We start from the raw sequence: 10,191 nt of genomic DNA, 5'->3' as shown, positions 1-10,191 counted from the left end.
GCACAACTCCAACTACACATCAAATGAATCCCACTTCTCCAATTCAGAGTTTAAATAGTACAGACTTTAACATGAATACTCCACTCACTTACACCTCAGTGGAAACTTGGGAGTTACTCATCAACCACTTTTTTGGTACAATTGTACCACAGTGGCAATCTCTGGTACCGTTCAAACCAGAGTACTGTGACTTTCATCTGCTTTCCACTTTGTTAACAGACATGCTGAAGTTTTGTAAAATGTTAGTGAGATCAACTAGGGAACCCACAGAGAATGGAGATCCAACCTCCATGCAGACCTCTGAGGTCTGTCTTCAGTCCATGGGCACAGACTGCCCCGAGAAAACAGAGGATACAGGAGCAAAGGACAGCATCCTGAATGAAAGCTCTGTGGATGACCACAATGATAATGAAAACTTAGAAACTCCAGGACTGGAGGCTGAAGCAGCCCTAGACTGCATATCTGTGGGTAATTCAAACACACAACTCGAAACAATAGACACAGCAAAGCCAAAAAAGAGCTGTATGAAGAAAAACCTCACAGCTGATACAAAAGACTTTGACAAAACAGAATCTTGTCTCCTGGAAAACAATGTGAAGCTAGAAGTACCTGAGTCTGACACTGAGTCTTTAACTTTTTCTAGTATCAGTCTGCTGTCTGATTCTCTAAGTGAAAGCTCTGTAGAAGACCAGGGATTGGAGGCTCAACCAGTTGTAGGCTGCATATCTGTAGACAACTCAAGCTACAGAGATGAAACAGAAAGTCGAGGACTGAAAGATGAGGCAACCCCCAGATTTCAGGGATTCCTCAGTGACAGTGAGTCTTTAACTTCTTGTCAGATCAGTCCACTATCTGATTCTCTGAGCGAGGAAAAGTTGTGTGTCAACAAAGTTATTCAGATGGTGGTTTCAAAGGCCATAGACAACGTCGCCTCTAAACACAAGCTCTTCACAGAGCGCCTCACTCCTGACTGCATTGGTGATCGCCTGCTTGAGAAAATGTGGCCAGAAATTAATGACAAACATTTGGATCTATCTCCAAAAAGCCTAAAAAATATCCACGAGGCCATTTTAAAGGATCTTTGCAAAACACACAAATGCAAGGAAAAATATTTGATTTTTAGTCTGAGGGAGCAGCTTGATAACATTACTGTTCCAATCTTCACCAAACACCTGCTGGGATTACCAAAAAGAGTACTCAGTGTATCTAAAAACTGGGACGAGTACTGGGAGCTTGTGGAAAAATTCACTAGAGATCTGGTAATACACAGTATGGCCGAACTAAATGAGACGACGACATGGCATTCAGGAACAACTGACTTCATTGTACAGAGGCTTAGCCAAAAGATCTGGAACAAAATTTTGTCCAAAAAATATAAAATCTCCCTAGAGAACATTGAAGAACTCAGCTTGACAGTATACAATGATCTCCATGAAAAGTGGCATTCTCCAGGACAGTTCATGAAGTTAAGCAACCCAACGGTTGACGAAATAATTGTCAACACTTTCAAAAAACATGCCAAGCTGAAGAGACAAAGTATCATCTCTAGGATTTTCTCATGTGCACACTAAATGAGTGCAAATGAGAAAAAGGTGTGCTATTTTAAGACAAGCACACGTGCTTGTCTTAAAATATTTATTTAAATTGGTCCATCTCATCTAAACTTAGTTTTAAAACCAAGTTTAGATGAGATGGACCAATTTTAATTGGCAAAAAAAAAAAAGAGTGGTTAAAATAACCACTCTTTTTCTCCTGCCTTCCTTCCCTCATCCCCAACTGGCCAAGGCAGATGGCCACCCCATTCCTGAGCCTGGTTCTGCTGGAGGTTTCCCCCTTGTAAAAGGGGGTTTTTCCTTCCCACTGTCGCCAAAGTGCATGCTCTTGGGGGTTGGAGTTTCTATGTATTATTGCATGGTCTTGACCTTGCAATAATACACCTTGAGGGAAGTGGAGGGGGGTGGTTTGGCACCGTTTCTTAACTTAAAATGTCCAATTACAACAGGACATTTTAAGTTAAGAAACAGTGCCACACCAAAATAAATAAAAAAAATAATAATAAAATGAAATAAAAATACATTTTGTGTTGTTTCATTTCATTTGCTGAAAATGGGATATCAGATTAGTTTAGTGTGTAAATAAAATACCTTCCATCTGGTGTTGTACCTCTCTCTGTCTTTCTGTAAGGTAGATCACGAGCCAATATTTTCCCCATGACTCCACCAATCAGCTCGTGTCAATCTGGAGTTTACCTGCATACATCCTGTTCACTCTGTCAGAAGTTTGGCGCCTGCTAGTGATTTAGGAAACACCCCCAGATTGCCTGGTGATAGTCACAGTTTAGTGTGGGCAGTAGCCTGCTCAATACAGTGTATAATTACGTATATATCTATAACGACTCATTACGTTATAACTACATTAGTGTACTTTGTTTCCTTAGCTCAGGCCTGCTGGAGATTGCCTTTACTCTCAGAGGGACTTATCCGAATTAAAACAGGTCTCTTAACGTAGAGCATAGAATAGAACTTTATTAATCCCTTTGGGGAGGTCAATTTATTGTTTATTTTTGAGCATGTGGTTTCTTTGTCTGTTCTTCCCATCCTCACTCAACCTTAAAAAAGCAGTGCAGCTGCATGGCTGCAGATGTATGTATGTTCCCTATGTTTGCTAGTACCACTTAATTAAATAACCTGAGCTCTTTTTACGCCTCCACTTCACAGAATTCAATAATTAAATAACAACCCAAAAAATTTCAGTTCTATTTATTGTTCATTCTTATGGCTTTGCACCTCTGACACACAAGGATAAATTCAGCAGCGTGTGAGAAAGAGGAGGAGAAAGTCGGAGCAGGGAGCACCAACCTAGAGATGAAGAAGAGAACAAGAGAGAGCAGACATGATAGCCAAAAAAATATTGTGATAATAGCCTATTTCATTTAAAAAATCCGGGTGTGTTTTAGAATATCTTGAAATATACCTTCTCTGATTTCTAAAAAATAAAATAAAACGCGGCTTGATTTTTCAGGACTTTGCTCACCGTTAGTTAGAAAGGATCGCTCGCCTCTGTGCTTCTTCTTTGGTTGAGGTACCTTGGATTAGAAATCGCTGCTTCCACCTAGTGTATCCAGCCAAAAATGATCACAGCTACACGACATTTGTTGATCTCTTTCCAATGGTTTGCAATTTAATATACATTTAGGAAATACTGCCGGATAAGTATACCAGATATACTTAGTTGAGTTCTTTCCCCGCCACCACGCCACAAAATACAATAACGAAATAACAACAAAAAGACTTTAGTTCATATCAAAGTTATATTTATTTTATCTCTCTTAAGGCTTTCCAGGCTGTTCTCGCTCCTGTCGTTAGCTGATGTTTGTACGAGACTTTATTAGCGACAATGAAAACAAGGCAGCATTCAAAGCCTGTCTGTATTTCTTCACCTTGGGGTGCTTATGGATATATTATCGCTATTAACCTAAAAAAAAAAAAACGTTTAAGGTTCTTTGTTATTGATAAATGAGCCACATGAGAGCTGTTACTTACTTTAAACAGAATTTATTATTATTATTATTTAACTTTAAACAGTTTTCTTCGGGCCAAGAACTGCGTGTGACGTCACACTGGCTACCTGCTGTGACCTATCAATGCGTTCTTCGGGGTGGGCGTGGCTTCTGACATGCGAGGCTATAAATAGCCAAGAGCAATGCCAGTAAAGCTCAGTTCACAAAGCATTTATGCATCAGAGCAGCGAGTGTAATTTAAGCGCATTTAGTTTACAAACAGCACACATGTCTAGCACAACTCCAACTACACATCAAATGAATCCCACTTCTCCAATTCAGAGTTTAAATAGTACAGACTTTAACATGAATACTCCACTCACTTACACCTCAGTGGAAACTTGGGAGTTACTCATCAACCACTTTTTTGGTACAATTGTACCACAGTGGCAATCTCTGGTACCGTTCAAACCAGAGTACTGTGACTTTCATCTGCTTTCCACTTTGTTAACAGACATGCTGAAGTTTTGTAAAATGTTAGTGAGATCAACTAGGGAACCCACAGAGAATGGAGATCCAACCTCCATGCAGACCTCTGAGGTCTGTCTTCAGTCCATGGGCACAGACTGCCCCGAGAAAACAGAGGATACAGGAGCAAAGGACAGCATCCTGAATGAAAGCTCTGTGGATGACCACAATGATAATGAAAACTTAGAAACTCCAGGACTGGAGGCTGAAGCAGCCCTAGACTGCATATCTGTGGGTAATTCAAACACACAACTCGAAACAATAGACACAGCAAAGCCAAAAAAGAGCTGTATGAAGAAAAACCTCACAGCTGATACAAAAGACTTTGACAAAACAGAATCTTGTCTCCTGGAAAACAATGTGAAGCTAGAAGTACCTGAGTCTGACACTGAGTCTTTAACTTTTTCTAGTATCAGTCTGCTGTCTGATTCTCTAAGTGAAAGCTCTGTAGAAGACCAGGGATTGGAGGCTCAACCAGTTGTAGGCTGCATATCTGTAGACAACTCAAGCTACAGAGATGAAACAGAAAGTCGAGGACTGAAAGATGAGGCAACCCCCAGATTTCAGGGATTCCTCAGTGACAGTGAGTCTTTAACTTCTTGTCAGATCAGTCCACTATCTGATTCTCTGAGCGAGGAAAAGTTGTGTGTCAACAAAGTTATTCAGATGGTGGTTTCAAAGGCCATAGACAACGTCGCCTCTAAACACAAGCTCTTCACAGAGCGCCTCACTCCTGACTGCATTGGTGATCGCCTGCTTGAGAAAATGTGGCCAGAAATTAATGACAAACATTTGGATCTATCTCCAAAAAGCCTAAAAAATATCCACGAGGCCATTTTAAAGGATCTTTGCAAAACACACAAATGCAAGGAAAAATATTTGATTTTTAGTCTGAGGGAGCAGCTTGATAACATTACTGTTCCAATCTTCACCAAACACCTGCTGGGATTACCAAAAAGAGTACTCAGTGTATCTAAAAACTGGGACGAGTACTGGGAGCTTGTGGAAAAATTCACTAGAGATCTGGTAATACACAGTATGGCCGAACTAAATGAGACGACGACATGGCATTCAGGAACAACTGACTTCATTGTACAGAGGCTTAGCCAAAAGATCTGGAACAAAATTTTGTCCAAAAAATATAAAATCTCCCTAGAGAACATTGAAGAACTCAGCTTGACAGTATACAATGATCTCCATGAAAAGTGGCATTCTCCAGGACAGTTCATGAAGTTAAGCAACCCAACGGTTGACGAAATAATTGTCAACACTTTCAAAAAACATGCCAAGCTGAAGAGACAAAGTATCATCTCTAGGATTTTCTCATGTGCACACTAAATGAGTGCAAATGAGAAAAAGGTGTGCTATTTTAAGACAAGCACACGTGCTTGTCTTAAAATATTTATTTAAATTGGTCCATCTCATCTAAACTTAGTTTTAAAACCAAGTTTAGATGAGATGGACCAATTTTAATTGGCAAAAAAAAAAAAGAGTGGTTAAAATAACCACTCTTTTTCTCCTGCCTTCCTTCCCTCATCCCCAACTGGCCAAGGCAGATGGCCACCCCATTCCTGAGCCTGGTTCTGCTGGAGGTTTCCCCCTTGTAAAAGGGGGTTTTTCCTTCCCACTGTCGCCAAAGTGCATGCTCTTGGGGGTTGGAGTTTCTATGTATTATTGCATGGTCTTGACCTTGCAATAATACACCTTGAGGGAAGTGGAGGGGGGTGGTTTGGCACCGTTTCTTAACTTAAAATGTCCAATTACAACAGGACATTTTAAGTTAAGAAACAGTGCCACACCAAAATAAATAAAAAAAAAAATAATAAAATGAAATAAAAATACATTTTGTGTTGTTTCATTTCATTTGCTGAAAATGGGATATCAGATTAGTTTAGTGTGTAAATAAAATACCTTCCATCTGGTGTTGTACCTCTCTCTGTCTTTCTGTAAGGTAGATCACGAGCCAATATTTTCCCCATGACTCCACCAATCAGCTCGTGTCAATCTGGAGTTTACCTGCATACATCCTGTTCACTCTGTCAGAAGTTTGGCGCCTGCTAGTGATTTAGGAAACACCCCCAGATTGCCTGGTGATAGTCACAGTTTAGTGTGGGCAGTAGCCTGCTCAATACAGTGTATAATTACGTATATATCTATAACGACTCATTACGTTATAACTACATTAGTGTACTTTGTTTCCTTAGCTCAGGCCTGCTGGAGATTGCCTTTACTCTCAGAGGGACTTATCCGAATTAAAACAGGTCTCTTAACGTAGAGCATAGAATAGAACTTTATTAATCCCTTTGGGGAGGTCAATTTATTGTTTATTTTTGAGCATGTGGTTTCTTTGTCTGTTCTTCCCATCCTCACTCAACCTTAAAAAAGCAGTGCAGCTGCATGGCTGCAGATGTATGTATGTTCCCTATGTTTGCTAGTACCACTTAATTAAATAACCTGAGCTCTTTTTACGCCTCCACTTCACAGAATTCAATAATTAAATAACAACCCAAAAAATTTCAGTTCTATTTATTGTTCATTCTTATGGCTTTGCACCTCTGACACACAAGGATAAATTCAGCAGCGTGTGAGAAAGAGGAGGAGAAAGTCGGAGCAGGGAGCACCAACCTAGAGATGAAGAAGAGAACAAGAGAGAGCAGACATGATAGCCAAAAAAATATTGTGATAATAGCCTATTTCATTTAAAAAATCCGGGTGTGTTTTAGAATATCTTGAAATATACCTTCTCTGATTTCTAAAAAATAAAATAAAACGCGGCTTGATTTTTCAGGACTTTGCTCACCGTTAGTTAGAAAGGATCGCTCGCCTCTGTGCTTCTTCTTTGGTTGAGGTACCTTGGATTAGAAATCGCTGCTTCCACCTAGTGTATCCAGCCAAAAATGATCACAGCTACACGACATTTGTTGATCTCTTTCCAATGGTTTGCAATTTAATATACATTTAGGAAATACTGCCGGATAAGTATACCAGATATACTTAGTTGAGTTCTTTCCCCGCCACCACGCCACAAAATACAATAACGAAATAACAACAAAAAGACTTTAGTTCATATCAAAGTTATATTTATTTTATCTCTCTTAAGGCTTTCCAGGCTGTTCTCGCTCCTGTCGTTAGCTGATGTTTGTACGAGACTTTATTAGCGACAATGAAAACAAGGCAGCATTCAAAGCCTGTCTGTATTTCTTCACCTTGGGGTGCTTATGGATATATTATCGCTATTAACCTAAAAAAAAAAAAAACGTTTAAGGTTCTTTGTTATTGATAAATGAGCCACATGAGAGCTGTTACTTACTTTAAACAGAATTTATTATTATTATTATTTAACTTTAAACAGTTTTCTTCGGGCCAAGAACTGCGTGTGACGTCACACTGGCTACCTGCTGTGACCTATCAATGCGTTCTTCGGGGTGGGCGTGGCTTCTGACATGCGAGGCTATAAATAGCCAAGAGCAATGCCAGTAAAGCTCAGTTCACAAAGCATTTATGCATCAGAGCAGCGAGTGTAATTTAAGCGCATTTAGTTTACAAACAGCACACATGTCTAGCACAACTCCAACTACACATCAAATGAATCCCACTTCTCCAATTCAGAGTTTAAATAGTACAGACTTTAACATGAATACTCCACTCACTTACACCTCAGTGGAAACTTGGGAGTTACTCATCAACCACTTTTTTGGTACAATTGTACCACAGTGGCAATCTCTGGTACCGTTCAAACCAGAGTACTGTGACTTTCATCTGCTTTCCACTTTGTTAACAGACATGCTGAAGTTTTGTAAAATGTTAGTGAGATCAACTAGGGAACCCACAGAGAATGGAGATCCAACCTCCATGCAGACCTCTGAGGTCTGTCTTCAGTCCATGGGCACAGACTGCCCCGAGAAAACAGAGGATACAGGAGCAAAGGACAGCATCCTGAATGAAAGCTCTGTGGATGACCACAATGATAATGAAAACTTAGAAACTCCAGGACTGGAGGCTGAAGCAGCCCTAGACTGCATATCTGTGGGTAATTCAAACACACAACTCGAAACAATAGACACAGCAAAGCCAAAAAAGAGCTGTATGAAGAAAAACCTCACAGCTGATACAAAAGACTTTGACAAAACAGAATCTTGTCTCCTGGAAAACAATGTGAAGCTAGAAGTACCTGAGTCTGACACTGAGTCTTTAACTTTTTCTAGTATCAGTCTGCTGTCTGATTCTCTAAGTGAAAGCTCTGTAGAAGACCAGGGATTGGAGGCTCAACCAGTTGTAGGCTGCATATCTGTAGACAACTCAAGCTACAGAGATGAAACAGAAAGTCGAGGACTGAAAGATGAGGCAACCCCCAGATTTCAGGGATTCCTCAGTGACAGTGAGTCTTTAACTTCTTGTCAGATCAGTCCACTATCTGATTCTCTGAGCGAGGAAAAGTTGTGTGTCAACAAAGTTATTCAGATGGTGGTTTCAAAGGCCATAGACAACGTCGCCTCTAAACACAAGCTCTTCACAGAGCGCCTCACTCCTGACTGCATTGGTGATCGCCTGCTTGAGAAAATGTGGCCAGAAATTAATGACAAACATTTGGATCTATCTCCAAAAAGCCTAAAAAATATCCACGAGGCCATTTTAAAGGATCTTTGCAAAACACACAAATGCAAGGAAAAATATTTGATTTTTAGTCTGAGGGAGCAGCTTGATAACATTACTGTTCCAATCTTCACCAAACACCTGCTGGGATTACCAAAAAGAGTACTCAGTGTATCTAAAAACTGGGACGAGTACTGGGAGCTTGTGGAAAAATTCACTAGAGATCTGGTAATACACAGTATGGCCGAACTAAATGAGACGACGACATGGCATTCAGGAACAACTGACTTCATTGTACAGAGGCTTAGCCAAAAGATCTGGAACAAAATTTTGTCCAAAAAATATAAAATCTCCCTAGAGAACATTGAAGAACTCAGCTTGACAGTATACAATGATCTCCATGAAAAGTGGCATTCTCCAGGACAGTTCATGAAGTTAAGCAACCCAACGGTTGACGAAATAATTGTCAACACTTTCAAAAAACATGCCAAGCTGAAGAGACAAAGTATCATCTCTAGGATTTTCTCATGTGCACACTAAATGAGTGCAAATGAGAAAAAGGTGTGCTATTTTAAGACAAGCACACGTGCTTGTCTTAAAATATTTATTTAAATTGGTCCATCTCATCTAAACTTAGTTTTAAAACCAAGTTTAGATGAGATGGACCAATTTTAATTGGCAAAAAAAAAAAAGAGTGGTTAAAATAACCACTCTTTTTCTCCTGCCTTCCTTCCCTCATCCCCAACTGGCCAAGGCAGATGGCCACCCCATTCCTGAGCCTGGTTCTGCTGGAGGTTTCCCCCTTGTAAAAGGGGGTTTTTCCTTCCCACTGTCGCCAAAGTGCATGCTCTTGGGGGTTGGAGTTTCTATGTATTATTGCATGGTCTTGACCTTGCAATAATACACCTTGAGGGAAGTGGAGGGGGGTGGTTTGGCACCGTTTCTTAACTTAAAATGTCCAATTACAACAGGACATTTTAAGTTAAGAAACAGTGCCACACCAAAATAAATAAAAAAAAAAATAATAAAATGAAATAAAAATACATTTTGTGTTGTTTCATTTCATTTGCTGAAAATGGGATATCAGATTAGTTTAGTGTGTAAATAAAATACCTTCCATCTGGTGTTGTACCTCTCTCTGTCTTTCTGTAAGGTAGATCACGAGCCAATATTTTCCCCATGACTCCACCAATCAGCTCGTGTCAATCTGGAGTTTACCTGCATACATCCTGTTCACTCTGTCAGAAGTTTGGCGCCTGCTAGTGATTTAGGAAACACCCCCAGATTGCCTGGTGATAGTCACAGTTTAGTGTGGGCAGTAGCCTGCTCAATACAGTGTATAATTACGTATATATCTATAACGACTCATTACGTTATAACTACATTAGTGTACTTTGTTTCCTTAGCTCAGGCCTGCTGGAGATTGCCTTTACTCTCAGAGGGACTTATCCGAATTAAAACAGGTCTCTTAACGTAGAGCATAGAATAGAACTTTATTAATCCCTTTGGGGAGGTCAATTTATTGTTTATTTTTGAGCATGTGGTTTCTTTGTCTGTTCTTCCCATCCTCA

This window comes from Diplotaxodon limnothrissa, linkage group LG7 (genome assembly GCF_057381915.1).
Source record: "Diplotaxodon limnothrissa isolate DT_005_m linkage group LG7, D_limnothrissa_male_GT1.1, whole genome shotgun sequence".
Lineage (NCBI taxonomy): Eukaryota > Metazoa > Chordata > Actinopteri > Cichliformes > Cichlidae > Diplotaxodon > Diplotaxodon limnothrissa.
Note: the sequence above shows the minus strand (reverse complement) of the source record.